The sequence below is a fragment of the Myripristis murdjan genome, chromosome 11 (genome assembly GCF_902150065.1).
Source record: "Myripristis murdjan chromosome 11, fMyrMur1.1, whole genome shotgun sequence".
NCBI lineage: Eukaryota > Metazoa > Chordata > Actinopteri > Holocentriformes > Holocentridae > Myripristis > Myripristis murdjan.
In genome coordinates this window covers 11,373,022-11,389,767 of record NC_043990.1, presented here as the reverse complement: position 1 = coordinate 11,389,767, position 16,746 = coordinate 11,373,022, and positions in this window count along the sequence as shown.

Below are 16,746 nucleotides of genomic sequence, written 5' to 3'. Positions count from 1 at the left end.
ATCGACCAAAAAAGCCCAAAAATGTACTGAATATAAGCCAAAGGTGCCGCAAAGACAAAATCTTCATTAAAAGTTTCTACAATTGAGTTTCCCCAAACAAAAACTGTATTAGCTTTTCAGCTTTGGGACCCACTATTTTCACACTGTTTCACCTGGAGCCAGTCTGATGCCACTGGTTGGTGTGATGTTTCAATGATCAGATTTTGAGAAAACTTAGATGAATAATGTGTGTTATCGCTCTGTTTATAACTCACCAGCAATATACTGGATATTGCTAACTCAATTTTGATAACACTTGGATAAGTCGTGCTTTGTTCGCTGCTTTGTTCCACCGTTTCCAAAGTGCACTGATTGGCCAAAAGGGGGCGCTGCGATGTTTAAGCGTCTGCACGCCACACAATATTTTGGACACCGGTGGATGGCACTTCCTCTTTCCCCCTCCCTGCCGGTAGTGTGACAAATAGTGTTTAGTAATGCCCTCCACAGTTCATTTGACAGAATAATTTGTGAGCCAATTACATAAATTCAGATTTTATTGTAATTATGCCAAACTGAAGAGTGGTGGTTAATGATTCAGAAAAGGTCAAGCCCCGTAATATTACATAAACTCATGATTGTTGATATACTGTTTATTTTGCAGCAAATTGGGTTATGCGCTACTGCTTGGAATAACTATTATCTCTCCTTGTATCATGGCAAATCTCTCAAACTTGACTGCCCTGCCTGAAATGCTTGGAGGGCTGAAACAGGGTGGAGTGACTCTGGGTTTGAACAATACACTGTGAACAGACAGCCTAACAACTTCCAGATGTCCGTAACTGACCTTTGACCTGGGTGCAGTGGCGTAGAGAGACGCCCTCTTGCTGTCTGGGCTGCTGGTGTCGGGCCAGGCGTCTCCATGCTCAGCTGTCTTATCAGGCTCTGCAGCACTGAGGGACACAGATTTTAAAATGTGGCATTAGTGGGATTTCTAATCAGTGAATAAACATGAAAACACATTGATAGAATAAGATGTTACACATCTGTTCTCCAGTTGAACAAAGGTGAACTTATCTGAGCTTTACAGTGAAGCTTGGACTGATTTCTGAAAGCATACCACATGATAAAACAGAGATGGCATGCATCCCACTTGTAGAAACTGGGAGTTATGCTGCAGAGTGAAATCGATATTAGCAGGAACATTAACAATGCTGGCTGCTTTGAGTGACCTATTCGCCTGGGGAAAAATGTTTAAAAATGCTGACTTGCAAGTTTTTAGCCCGTGCAGCCACGAGGCAGTGCTCGAGGGTAAAACAGCTCATCTACTGTATGAACCCCATCCTCTTTGAACACATAATCAATGCTCTGAGGAAACACCAAGGGAAAGTGCCTTGGCAAAATAGCCAATGAATCAATGCTTGGGGAATGTTGAATAGAACAGGCTGGACAGAGAGCGACTGCGTTTTTCGGGCTTGAATTGTTTAACAGCGACTCATGCACATAACAAAACATAATGTATTCATGCAACTGATGTACCTTTGATCGGAAACCTGTTTGTTAGAAATATTGCTACAATGAATGTCATAGGAGGGGAAAAAAATTTGAATAATTAAAACCCGAAAGCAATATCCATTATTCAATTCCCTCATCCATTTGTTCACTTTGTTAGGAAGCAAGAAGCTTAAATGTCAGGACTAGACACCATTTTATGATCTTTGTGCAGTCTTATTAATCATCATAATTGTTTCCTTCTCGTATCCTGCAGCTTCAGCTTCAGTGTGGGGTACAACAGACAGTTCAGAGTCAACAAAGAGGCTCCATTATTAATAATCAGCCGTCGTCACTAGCGTGCTTTAAATGAGTGGCACAAAGGACTCTCTATACACACAAGCTGTTTCTCTTTGCATGACTGGAGGAAACAGGAAGCTGAATGACTTGCAAACAACAGTAGGACAATGAACGTGTGATTATGTCATAATTTAAAGGAGCAGTTCATCCAAAATATAAAAAATGCAGTTTATCCATCGCGATCCCATACCCATCCCAATCTACACATTCAGCCCCAGTACAATGGGACTGGATGGGTACTGTATTCATTTGTGGTGCTCAAACAATCAAAAATTTTGCATATGAAAAACTCAGCAATAGCTTTTTCCAAAAACAATGACACGGATACATAACATCGTCCTCAGCCTTTAGAGTGACGAGTTTCAGTGGGAAGAGGAACACTGGCCAACTATCTGCTCCTAAATGCTTCCAAATTAAACTCTTCACCCGTGAGGTCTCTAGATTATATCTGGTATCTGTTTCATTGTTTGTGAAAAGAGCTGTTGCTGTTAACTTTTTCACATGTAAAACAAAAATACTCAGCCGGCCACACTGGATGGGGGTGTGAGGAAACACAGAGGGTCACTGCAGACTGAAAATCTCAACCAAATCACACAGAAACTATCTGGGTTAGGGGTTACATGGATTGATGAGTAGGAAAACGTATCTTTTAATATTGTTATTTTTTGGAGCTGTGACTTTAAAGATCTGCAACTAAAGAATTCATGCATGTTCACGTGTGTGCCAAGCAAACATGCACACCAATTCAAATCCTGTTGCACGTGTGGATAGCAGCTTTCCCTGAACTCATGTACATAGGTAACAAACCTCAGGCTTCACGACAAACAAGACCCATGAATCTCTGTACTTTTTTTCTATCTTTAAAGTAAAACCGAATGTAACATATGTTGTGAAAACTGACAGATTCACTTGGATATACAGAAAAAAGAATCAATACTTTGGTACCAAGTCAAGTAATACCAATCCCAGTCTTGTTAGTATCAGTTGTACTGACGCAACACAATACCAATATCACTCTGTATCTCTTCTTCTTAATCTTACATAGCAAACTCACAAAGTTGCAGTCATGCTTACGGGGGTGTAAATAAAAGCACATGTTCATACCATTGTATTTATTGCTATAGCAGGACATTTCATACATTTCCAGTGCACTTACTGTAATCTAGCATATGTGTTTAAAATACTGTTCTTGCCATGGTATCAAATCAGGTACCGAGAATCATGGACTTTCACTGGTATAGGTATCAACTACCACAACTTTGATACTGTGACATATTGATGTAACCACAGTACTCTGTCACTTAACAGTGCTTTCATATAAAACATCTTCTCAAATGGCAGTTGTGTACTTTTTATATCATCGTATTTCCCACTTTGAGCTGTATTTCGTACGACAGTGGCTTGTCAATCAGCCCAAATAATCAATCATTGCTATGTGAGGCTGGCTCCTTCTTGGCCAGAGAGAAGGACCAGGAGCATGAGGATGAATCACATCCTCATCTCTTAGTGATGTGTGTTTACTGTAAACTGACAGAAAAATGCAAAGCCTTTGTGGCGAATGACAACATCTCACTGTCAAAAGCTTCATCTGAGTATCCTGATTTGGATGAAGTTCAGCAGGACATAACTCAGAGCAGAAAGCACCTATTGTACTTTTCCTGGCTGAGAAACAAAAAAGGTGGAAATGTTTGCGAGTGTTTGTTATGTATTAGAAATAGAGTGACAGAAAGCGAGAGCGAGAGGGACATGCGGGGGAAAGTGAAGTGAGCTCCGGGAAAACTTGCTAGGGTTCTTTCCAAGTCTAAAAATTTGCATCCGTATCTACAAACTGGCAGACAGTTGCATCCGCCAAACCACATGTTTCCTGTGCGCAAATGATCCAACCCAACCAACACCTTAGGCTTTGTACATATTCATTAGAAATTCAATTTGGGAATTCAGAGATGCATGAAGGATGAGCCGATGAATGTGCCAGGGAATAGAAATAGCCAGTGAATGAAATGGTGCCAAGTACATTACATCCACAAACCAGCATGTTAAATCAGAGTCACGAGCGAAGGGACACCGGTGAGCAATGGCTAAGGAGTAGAGAGAGAATTTTGACATAATCTGGATCGGCATCATAAGGCTGATAAACAAAAAATGTCTGCAGACACATCAGCAGGTAGGCTAGTCAGTGTGGCTGACAAGGTTAGCACCCCCTCCTCTTATCTACCAATATCTTATCTGTTGTTAAGCGCATTAAAATTTTTACATTTGATTTTTTTACATAAGTGCATTGCAGACAGAGTGCAGCAAACAGAGAGAAAGCAGCCAATAACATTAGCATTAAATCAATGTCTATTTAAGTTGAGCAATTTTGGGTCTTACGCTATTATTATAAAAATTGTCATAAACAAACAAACAAACAAACAAAAACATGACATTGGCATTATATATGGGCCATCAGCCGCTCTGCTCTCTAAATATTGGCATCAGCATCAGCCTTTGAAAAACCCATATCATCCAACACTACTAAGGAGAGTATGAGGTGTGTCATTAGTGAATGTATTGATCAGCATGTACGGTATAGTACAAGTAATGAATATGCATGTTGAAGTCAATGCATGAAGCTCCTGCCTGCAGTGTTGGTCTTTCCTATTGAAATACCCTTCACAGAATTCAAAATCATTTCATTGTTTCATTAAGGAGTCCTAATGCTCATCAGAGATGTCAAATAAAAGGGGAAATGGGTGGTGGTTCACAAAGAGACATGGTTCTCGAAACTATGATTTCGATCATAGTTTGCTTTAAGGTACTAGTGCATCATGTAAACTCTGACTATGACTTTGGAAGACAAATAAAATCTCATCATCACTACCTCAACGGGTTTCTCCCAAAAGTGCCCCAAAGTACTAAAGTTAAATTTTCACTGCTCAGCACACATTCTTGTAACTTGATGAGCAGTCAAACACTGATTGATGTCATAGCTTATAGTCATCATCACTCACTTGCAGTACATTTTCAAACACGGCCAAAGAACAGGTGTGCATGGACTCTGAAACAAATCAGACTCAGGTAACCCTTTATTTTCTTTGTTGAGAATCACAGCTTTCCCAAAATGTGCGACATCTGAGACAGCGGGTCCTCGGGGTAACAGATGGAGACTGACTGTTCCTGAGCGTTGAACCCTCACAGACATGTGCATGCTAGGACATGCAAAAAATGAGTGAGAGTTCAACGTGAAATGATGAGTGATTGATTGAAATGATGACACTGTGCCACTGTGACGGTTAAGGCAAATTCAACCCCTACATGCAAATAAGTAAACACTGTGAGATAGAAGTTGTACATGCATTAGATAAAGAATGGTAGCTGCTCAACTCTATATTGCTAGGTGAATATTCTTTAAATTTCTGGAATCAGTAGCTTTACTTAACCATGGATAACAGATTGACCGGGCCACAAATAGTGACATTTACCATATAACAGTGCCATAATAGTCTGAATTCACCACTGAATTTACAAAGGCAAAGAAATCTTCAGCTTTGCTGCATCCAGCTCTTTGAAAAACTAAACCTGCTTATGCCCTCCAGCCTCCGTTTTAAGAAATTGCTGGTATTCACAGGTAAGATGCACATTCCTCTGGGAAGCCAGACAATGAAGTAAACCATTTTCAGACAATGCATCACAGAGATATTTCTTCCTGACACATGCGGAAGATCCAATCAAGATATAATCAATATCTCAGAACTCACATAGCCTGCCTATCAGCTTCAGTAATCGTGTATGGAAGGCAAGTTTCAAGTTATGTGTGTGAATGCTAAAAGATATCACTATTTGAGGGCATGAACTGTGTAACAACAGTTTATAGAAAACTGTTTGTGAATTTGATCGTTAAGCATAATATTCTGATATAATATGAGCTGAGACTTCTGAACTGCAACTTTGAGTCAGACGTCGTTATCCCACACGACTGCTGCTGCCTCTCCAGGGACAATAAAGAATGTGTGTTTAATGGATTGATAGGTTCATCGCAATGCAATAGGCATGTGGAATGACAGGTTTCTCTGCTGCACCTCTGTTAATTCACGAGGGGAGCCCAAGAAACTACAGCAGATGGCAAGTTGTGTTTGATAAGCTGAAAAAAAAAAAAAAGTTGACAAGTTGTTACCTGTGTAATATTATACGTTATTTTGTTTGGAGTGAATTGGGTCCAGCGGTGGTTCTAGAGTAGGTTTCAGTTTTTCTTTGAATACTTTAAATCTGCTGCAACTTCATATTTATGTCTATAAATAACAGAAAGAGGTAGCTTTCTATTTTAAAATTTGAAACTATGTGTTGCAGTCTTTGCTTGGAATAAAAAAAACGACTTACTCCTGGCTGTCAATGGCATATGGTTGTCTATCCCTGTTTTATATCAAGCAGACAATAGGGGCAGAAAAAAACATGGACATGGACAGAAAAGAGTCCATGTCTTACACCAGTTTCATTTGGGCAAACAGTGTGAATCTCAGTGTCACAGTGTCTCAGTCTGGGGGAATGAAACACTCCTCTCTCTTGCAGCCACACTTTGTGCTTTAGTCGGTGAACGGGTGTAAAGTAAAAAACTGTGCCTTAAAGGGGATGCATGGAGTGTAGTTTTCTGCAGAACAAATTTGCAATGCGGTTTAGAATAATCCAAGTGACTGGCAGACCTGATCCTTCAAAGCTGGAAACCACAGTGCAATTACATTATACTGGAGTCAAGCTATTCCCTTCACAACACTGCTCTGCCTGCCTTAACACTGTCACTTAGGTAATTTATAGCCGTTGTCTACGAGCCAAAACACATGCCAAAACAGTTTGGATTTGTTTTGTCAGGGTCTGGAACTAAATTGACTTGGGGCATAATGGCCAACTAGCAGTTCCTTAATTCCATAAAAAGGTGCACAGTGATACATTGATTGACACCATACCAGTCCAGCAACTCACCACATGGAATCGATCCTTTTGTGTGGTTTCACTTTGAACTCTACAGTAAGACCAGTTCACTGAACATCAGCTACAACAGCATGAACTACTATGGAGACAAAACACAAGTTGAACTCCTTTCCCAGACAATGAAACCTACAAGGATTCAAGGAAGTTTCAAGGAAGCCCTTCAAAGATAAAATTCTGGACATGGATTAAAACTACTGTAAACTCCAGTAAATCCTTGACTAAGAACCAAAACAGATTTAGCCTAGGACCGGATTTAACTGGTCTGCAATGTCAGGGGTGTGTGCAAAACACACACCTCAAATTACTGTGAATATCAAAATATTTCTGCCACCGCCCGGCTACATTTTTAATACACCTGTAACGGAGTATGCCATTGTTCTGAAAATACCTATGCACAGAGAGCTCAAATGTTGCTTCATGCTATTGTTTCATACTTGAGTGAGAACACGCTTTGTAATGCATTCTTGAGGGTAATATCTTGTCATAGCTCTCTTGTTCAAATGTTAAGAAGTAATAAAAATGTGACTCTTCTGTAGCCAGTCAGACTTTACCCTTGTATAACCCCTGTGTGCACAGAAGGCCCTTGCAGTTCCACAATAAGTTGTGCTGCTCTTGTTTATCTAGACATGAAGGCGTGTCAGTCGTGTATAGTTTATTTACTCAGCCAGTGCAAGCTGTCAGACCGTGTGCACTGCGATCACAACAGCCACATGATTTGATTGTCCTGCCATGTGACTGCCTCACCTGTTTATACACGCTCATCCTGCAGGATACGTTGTGGAGGGATTAAATAGCCTGCCATGCTACTACATGGTGTGTAACAGTTCAACTTGAACTTATGTCACAATCCCTGAGGACAGTGTTTGCATCTCGTACATGCGTGACATCGCTCAGAGACAAATGGAAATATTTATTTCATCTCAGCAATGCTCTCTACAAGATCTGTTGACTGTTATACACCACAGGCTGAGGCGATGCACCATTATTATCTAGACATCAGCTTAGTCAGGCCTTTGTCTACCTCAGCTACTAGGCAAGAAATTTTAATGGTTGCATGTGTTACATGTCACCATCAATTTTTCCTGTGTAACCGTTTAAAGTATTGAAAGTGAACTATGGCATGGTGTCAGCTTGTGATACTGCAGCAGAATATGGTCAATCCAGTGATTGTGAAACTAAAGTACTAAATTATTGTGAGCAGTCGGTCCATTAAAACTTCAGAACCAACTTTGCACAGTATTTTGAAAAGCACTGTGCACTTAGTAGTCAGCACAGTGCCACAAAAACTCTTATGAAATTGCATTTGTTATGAGCGATAAACAGCATGGATGAGTGAATCATATTCCCAAACCTTCACATTTTCTTTAACAAATTCAACTTACTATCACCACACGTGCCATTTTCCACTGTTAGCTGCTTTGTGGAATACCCTCCAGGTGGAGTAGTTACCTGATTTTGCTCGATCCCTTGCATAATGACACATAGATTTTCTTATTCTTTTGTCAAAATGTGCTCCATTTAAAATGATCATAGGCTACTCTGTCATGTGGTGCTCTGGCGTGCAGGAGCCTGGGGGGGAATCTGCGGCACTTTTGCAGAGAAAGTAAGAATAGATGAATTGATTTCACAACAATCTCATTTTTTCTCTTTAGCACAATTACATCATTTCTGAAATAATGGGTGTCCCTCCCATGGTTTTCACACTCCCCCATTCAACGCATTCTGTCTTGACAATAACATCTTGCTCTGGGCTACCTAAATGGCATCAACTGGATCATATACCAGGAAACAAAGAATCTTGGTGAATGGATTTGGCAGGGTGCTGGAAATAATAATAATAAAAAAAAAAAGTTTATGGAGGTTACCAAATGCCATGGTTGCATGCTGCACTCTGCATTGGGACCTCTTAGATTACTGGCATGAGCAGCAGACTTGAACATCGAGTCCTACGCTCCAGTTTAGTTGCCCAAAGGTTTCACAACTAGTTAGAGGTCACACAAGATCATACAGTCCTGGGGCAAGTTAGTCTATCATCAATACTGTAATGTCGATTTTGTTCTTTTTAGAAAAACTTAAAAACAGCAGTAAAGAGAAATCAGCCAACATGCATATTCTTTAGCCTCTATCTAAATGACAGGTGCAACAAATGTGCAGTAACTTTGTGGCAGAAATAACTTTGGTGCAGCTGATCAGTAAATTCTGTGCAGTAAGGACAGGTGCAGCTTCTACATTAGGTCACTTTGCCTCATTGTTGTTGCTCTTAACGTGACAACTGATCAATGCCAAAACATGACACACACACACTCACATACCTGACCAGGCTCTGACTCTCATTGGCTGGCTTCTCGGGTTCAGACGCACCCTTTGACTTTATCTTGAATTTGAAGAATTTCGACTTCTTCTTCTCTCCCCCTTTTTTGTCTTCATCCTTGTCCTTCTCCGGTGATTCGCTGAAGCTGGCTTCGCTCTTGGTGAACAAACTTCGCAGAGTCTTTTTGGGTGAGGTCTTCTTCGCCATCTCCACTAATGCTGTGGGTTGATGTCACGCACAAAAGGTCGAGCAGGGCGCAGGCTGGGCGTCTTTCTCGGACCGTGTCACACCAGCTCTACCGATGATAATAATCCTGTCATTAAAACCTCATCTGAGAAACAGTGCAGCGGTGACACCACTCGTATGGGACCTGTTGACAGTCAGAGGACAGCTGCTGCTGTCGCCTCATTTTGTGTGCGGCAGGCAGCGCTCAGGTGGGGCGAGCAGCCGGCGACACGCCCCCTCCAGCAGCATCAGCCCCCAGCCTCCTGATGGACTGGGACACGTCTCGGGTCCATCAACCTGATCTGCAGCCATCAAGTAAGCATTCAAAATATGTTCAGATTAGTAAACACCTCTGAATTGTTGGAATGGTCAAAGCGAACTAGAAAGTAGTGGAAAAAGAAATCAATGTGCAATACAATACACACTATACATAGGCTATTATTTATATTGTTGGTGGGGGAAGGGGGGTTATTAAACTATTTCTCATTTTCCTATAAGTCCCCAACGACGCAATTTGCCAACTACTGGGGAAACTGATAATGCATTCAAATTACTCATGACCTAGGCATCTTAAAGATTTGACAGATAGTTTAATTGGAATTGAAGTCTACTCAGAGCAATTCACCATTAACAGATCTGGAACCTGAGATGTTTGCATGATGAGGTTCGTCCAGACACCTGGAGGCAGGAGAAATGCAGGTCAGTGAGTAAATGGCGACATCAGGTGGTTACCGTCCAGTTTGCAACCGTGTGCCTGCACACAATGGACACACGGGGGCGCAAAGCTACTTTGGTTAGGAAGTTCACCAACTACACAGGATACTCATTCTGCATCAGCAGGCGGCGCCAGGAGCTCCTTTCAATCCAGCAAAAGACAACCAACTCGGGCTGTTCATTCTGCTACAGTCCTGTGCAGCCTCTGCCTTGGAAGAATGAAGAAATTGGTCACAAAGAAAAAAAAAAATGAAATAAAATAAACAAATAAAAAATAACAAGTCATTATCCACCATATTCACAAATAAAATCTTGTTTTCATAAAACAAGAGAAACAAAATCTGCCAGTGGGATGAGACAATGTCACTCGTGTCTAAAGCAGTTTCACTTGTTTAAGGGATTTTTCTGGACACAAGTATGAATGTGTTGAAACAAGGCAGAACAAGGCAAATCAGCTTGCCAGTATCAATAAAATGACAGTTCAAGAAAATTCTAGAAACAAGCTTGGAAACAAGTGAGATTATCTCGCTGACATTTTTTCACTTGTTAAAACAGAATTGAGATTTTTACACTAGATATAAGAGTAAATCATATTGAGGGTTGTTTTTTTATATATATATTAACATAATAAAGGCTCAAGCTGAAATAGCTCTCCTCTTTTTTCCCCTCTCAGTGAACTTCATAAAAGATTGATTGATTTACCTTTGCCTCTTGTTGCATTTGAAACATCCGAATTGTTAATTTCATAATCTCTATATGTTCACATATCCATTTCCATGAGAAATAATCAACAAAAGGCATCAGTACCTTGCAAAAAATATATACAGTATAATGCAGTGTATAAAGTGAAACAATGTAACCAGACTAAAGTGACCTGTTGTCTTATTAATACAGTTAATGTGCTTTGAATTTGGGATGTCACTCATTAAGTATGTCATTTTTTAACAGGTGTTACTTTGGAATGCAATTCTTTGGAAAGAAACTTTTAATTAGAGCATTAAACTTTGGACCTTAATATTACTGGTGTGACCTCACTAAATGGGATGATGTCAACTCTGAAGTACGGTTTCTGTTTGTATATGTTATACCTTTGGATCCATTTAGCTGATCGTTCAAACATCACACCCTTGTGTTATTGCTCCGTGGCCCACGCCCTTGTTGGTGCATATGGTGACTAAGGAATGACAACAGAAAGAACAACACTGATCAAGGTAGAAATGAAAGATGAATAAGTGAACCATAATAACAGAATGGTGGATGAGATCATGGGAAGACATCAAGTCCCTATGAGTGTCTGGAGTATGTTATGTTGTCTCCAACCTTTTAATCTTTTCCTATCACTGAAAAAGAAACTAAAGTCTCTTCCAGCACATCCAGTTCAATAACCTTCTCCTACTTTGCTCTCTGGACTTTCAAAGCATGCTACATCTTCATAAGCTGATCTCAGAGTTCAAAGCCATGTTAGAAGTGCATGTAACTGAGGAATGCAATTATGTACTGGATTTTGTCTCTTTTTCTTAAACTGTATGTGTTTCTTATCCGTCATTCCTGTCTACCATGTTTTATGAAACTGTACATAACAAATAATGAGCATGCTCACTGTGGTACTGTTGTGTGAGAGGGTTTTGTTTTAGATGAATGCCTTTCCCAGTGGCAAAGTCAGGCAAGTGCCTTGGGCCCCGAGTTAACAAGGGTCCCATAAACACCTCATAAAGTTATAAATAAGGGCATTTATCCTTAAGAAATAGACCTTTTTCACAGTGGCCATTTTGGGCAGCCCCACCACAGTGCAAAAGCTGACATTGCCCACTCAGATTTAGTTTGTGCCCCTCAGTTTTGATTGGCCAATACATTAAAAAGCCCAGTAGTCTGAAAAACAAATGCCCATTGCTCCCAAGGGCCATTGTTCTAAAAATGCAATGGCCCTGCAATGGGAGTTTTGTATCTCTGTCGAGAACTGTATACACCCTGCACCCAAATCCCTGCTAAAACTTAAACAAATTTCCCAAGCTGGTGTTTTTTGGACTATTTGCATTTCAACCTTTGGGCAAATGGGCAGTCCCCAGACACAGAACCACATGCAAAACGTTAAAATGTTCAATAAATAATTATGACATCAAATGTCTGCTGTGACAAATCTTTGTTATTTATACCTGGCTGTAATGAAGTATCTCTTTATTACAATACTGAATTGGGCCTTTCAGTGCAAAAATATCATGCAAAGCTCAAGGATTACCAAGAACCATGGTCACATTGGTCATCCCCAAAAGTTGGCTATATTTAGTTTGGAAAGTACTATTTCAAGGTCAGGCGTGCAAATTCAGTGGGATCTCTTAAGCATCACACACGTATACATATGTGTTTGTTTTAAGGTGGATACCCCCTTTAAGATCAAGAAGAGGATTGTGATGGGAGCAGACAGGTTCACACATCATCAGGATGATAATGAGGGAAAATGTTGATGAACATGGTTGCTTCAGGGACATGCTACCGTTTCACCTCCTTACACCCCCTGCAGCTTAATGCACTTTTGCTGTTTTTAAGCCTTTCTCCCTTGCAAAAGATATAAATCAAATCAAACTGTGAACTTTTATAATCTTTCACTCTTCGGCTTGGAGTTAGATCAAGCTAATAGATAGAAGATAAAACTAACACTTGGATGCAGTAGGTGCTATGAATCGTGATGAACTCTAAACCAGTTCCCTTGAAGAGTTCAGTTCTGCCAGAGAGTGTAATTACAGTGAATAATATTTCCTTGTGGAGGGCTGTATAGATGAACAGATCTGTCCAAGAGCCAATGATGCATTAATGAACTTATCAAAAGTGACATTTTTCCTGTGAACTGAGAATGAATGAAACTATAAGCCAAGCATTGAATTCACTGAACTGCCTCTGAAATGAGCTGGAACCATGTTCAAACAATTCTGATTAAGTGTGTTGCAATCTAACACCGGCTTGGTCTTATTTTCTCTTTCACTTTTGCCTATGTCAGTCGATCAGCATGACCAGAAAAAAGGATTTCCTGTCGTGATTCTTAGGGACTGCGTGACTTGAGACAGTTAGAGCTGACCAGCATCAGCGGGCAACTTGGGTAACTGGTTTTCAAAGAACAAGTGTTGAGAGAAGTCAAACAAAAAGCAAATGTAAACAGGATGTCGCCTGTGTGAGCCCCGTCCTCTCAACCTAGCAACCAACAATCCTGCCAGCCACAACATATCCGTCATCTCAGTGGTAATGGGACTACTTTTTTCACATGCTACACTATAGTGTGGTCTATATTTGTTTTTCTTCAGAATCAGAATAAGAAGCGGAAATACTTTACAGAGCCCCGAAGAGAAATTGGGTCAGTTGCAGTTGCTCAAATTCTCAAGAGAATATATACCTAAACATAAGTGAAATTTCAAGAAATAGAAAATGAAACATAAAAATATGTGCATTAGGAATTTGTAAAGAATGTGCATTAGGCGCATCATATTTAACCTCTTAAGACCCGAGCTCTTGTTTGATATGCATATGATTCTATTTTGGCTTATTGGACCCTGATAACTATAAAAACTATGCATCGTCTTTTTACATGGTGTAGTTTTAGAGAAAAATGATGTCCAAATATGTGGACACTGGTTCTCAATTTCCTTAAAACACAATAAAGTCGCCGTTGTGTAATAGAGTGCAAAAGTCTTTATTTCCACCCTGAACATTGCAGTTTTTGTCTTGACTGCTTTGTCTTGCATTAATAACACATACAAACATATTTTTGAACATGTTTTGAATATCACAGTGCAAAAAAACAAAATGAAGTAACAACATTTTTGCCCCCTTTGGACAGTCACAGCTACAGTAAGGCATCATATGCTTGTAACAAAATATAAAACAAGTAGTGGTAGGTAGTGTAAGGGTCCACATACGCGGCCAGACGGCCCCAGGTAAGCAGAATTAACTACTACAGTAATATGACCCAAAATGTGATGTCCACATATGTGTACGCCAGGTCCTAAGAGGATAAAGATGCACATTAATCCTGCAATAACATTACAACAATAAATACAGAAATAACAAATTGAGAATATGTAAAACGTTTGCCTATATACGCAGGAGTGTTGTGTTATTGTTCAGTTGAGTTTTGCTCAATTTAATTAAATCAGGTCCCACTCCAGACTAGTCCAGTTGCCTCTCCATGCCAAACAAAGATGAACACAAAAGGTTAATTGTTTCTAACTTTTTTGTGTACATATCGGCTGCTTTACTTATTTTTGCTGATGATATAAAACAGCTATTCTATTTTGCTTTATTCTATTCTATTCTATTCTATTCTTTTTTAGCAGGAAAGCAGGCAGGTACACTGTGGTTTCTAGAGCCTCTGTTGTAAAACTGCAAAGTAAGTAAACCACATCTCTGTACGCATCACATGTGACCTGAGGTACCTGGCAGCCCGTCAGAGAAAGGGATTTCCTGTTACCATTGCAGTTTGACAGATGAGCAGATAGGAGGATGTGAGGTGTTACTGTTCTGGTCAGTGGTGTGTGGGTGTCTGCTGTGGGGTTCTCCCCCTCACAAGGAGAAAAAAATGTTATAGAATGAGGAGTCATAGATACGCAGCAAACAACAGTGGTTAAAAGAGAAAGACAGAGAGAGAGATAGAGAGAGAACAAGAGTTACTGTAACTCTAACAGACCATGCTTACAGTAACTTTGCTATAGTTCTTGCCGATTGAAAGTGTGGGTGAATTTCAGGGGAGGACAGCTATCTTATGAGAGTCAACCTTTGGGGTTTCATCTCTATACAGATATGCTCTTTGTGCCCGTAAACCCATCATAATGCAGCTACCTTGAGCAAATCAGAGACATTTTTGCCATGCCTGGAATGCAAATGTATGCTTTAAAAATGCAGAGCAGTTCTGGGGACAGAGGTTTTCTCAATGGTTCAGTCAATGTTCAATGCAAAAAAGGTTTTTTCTGAATGTGTTAGGCACAGTGAACATGAGCACTCTCAGACCGGAGGAACTTCTTCTTCTGAGAACAGCTGGAGGAACTACCCCCTTTCTAATGCGTCCACACTGCAGGAACTGGAAACCATCACAGTTCTTAGAAGGCTGTTTCAAAGAACGTCCTGAGCTCCTTCTTCAGGGTAAGAGCTCTCCAGGCACAAGAGGAACCATCAGTGAAGAAAGTGTACGTGGAATGGTCAAACGCACCAACCAATAAAGCGCTGACAACTGCCATTTAAAAAAAAAACCCGTGTAAACAACAACTCAGTTAACGTTAGCCATTTGTGCACGCAATGGAACAAGTACAAAACAGATGGCTCGACCGCGAAGTCAAGGTTTTACAAAATGAAATCAAAATGAAATCTAAAGATTTTTGCTACCAGCAGTGCTGGCTCTGCCTATGTTGGCGCTCTAGGCAAAATTACTCCCTTGCGCCTACCGCCTATCCCAAAAGCCGGCCCTGGCTACCAGCTAACCATCGGCTTACACCACTTCAGCATTCCCAGCAGTGGAAATGCAAACAGAAAAAAAAAGACTTTGAAGGTTCATGGTTTTCAGGGCAGCTCTCAAATTATTCGATTTTGTTTGGTTCAAAATCGAATAATTTATTTATGTAGTTCGTTAGCCTAGCCGACCCAACAAGTCATTGAAATTTATGCTCACTAAATTACATATTGAATAGAGTTTCTACTTTGACATGTAAGTTTTCCACTTGTACAAATTGCTTTCTGAGAAAATGTAGGGCAAAAACCAAACTCCTTACACAGACGATGTTATCAGTCAATTACACTTATTTTTAGGCAGCTGCCAGACTTTGGTACTTAGAACAGAACATAAAAGATGGGTGCAGCAGTTTAATGGCAACTGTCCCAGCCCAGACAAGCCCAGACAAGTCAGTGATGACTGGCCCTCTCAGCACCATGAAACTGATTCCTGGGGCTGTAGTCTCGCTCGCTGTGCACATGCCCTGTATTGTTTTCTGTGGCACTACAACCTACAGAACAAGTTTGACTGATTAGTGTTATCACTCCTGTCGTATGCAGTTTGATAATGCCCCTAAAATGATGAGTGTAAATGATAACACAAATGCCAAAATGTTAGGTGTAGGCGGTTCACTATTCAAACAGAGAGGGGTCTGGTCTTGTGGTTGGCTACTGCCAGGTAGTGTTTCAAAGATGGAGTCAAAGAGGACAGTCTACCCCTGTTTTCACAAGTCTCTGGTTTAACTAGATCAAAGGTGTCCAATCATGTGCCATGGAGGGCCAAGAGGCTGCAGGTTTTCATTCCAACCAAGACCTCCACCAGGTGTCTTCACTGATCACCTCACCTTGTATCAGAAAGGAGGAACTAATCAGTGAAATCACCTGGTTGGAATGAAAACCTGCAGCCTCTTGGCCCGCCATGGCACATGATTGGACACCCCTGAACTAGATAGTAAAATCATTTTCGCCCCTTGAATAGCGCTGCTTTTCAGAAACGCCCTATGACGCATCCTCAGCGTGGATCAGTTCATGTATTTTTTTCCATCAATGTCCCTTATGAACTCTGCACAGTCAGATCTAACAAATAACAATGACAGAATACAAAACAGGAAGACCGGCTGCTATGAACAGTTACTTTGTCACACAAAGAAGACGATAAGTAGTAGTATCTCTTTTTTTTTTATGTCCACTTGTGAGTTTCACTTGTGACCAATTTCGTTTCCTGTGTTTTCTAGGAAAGA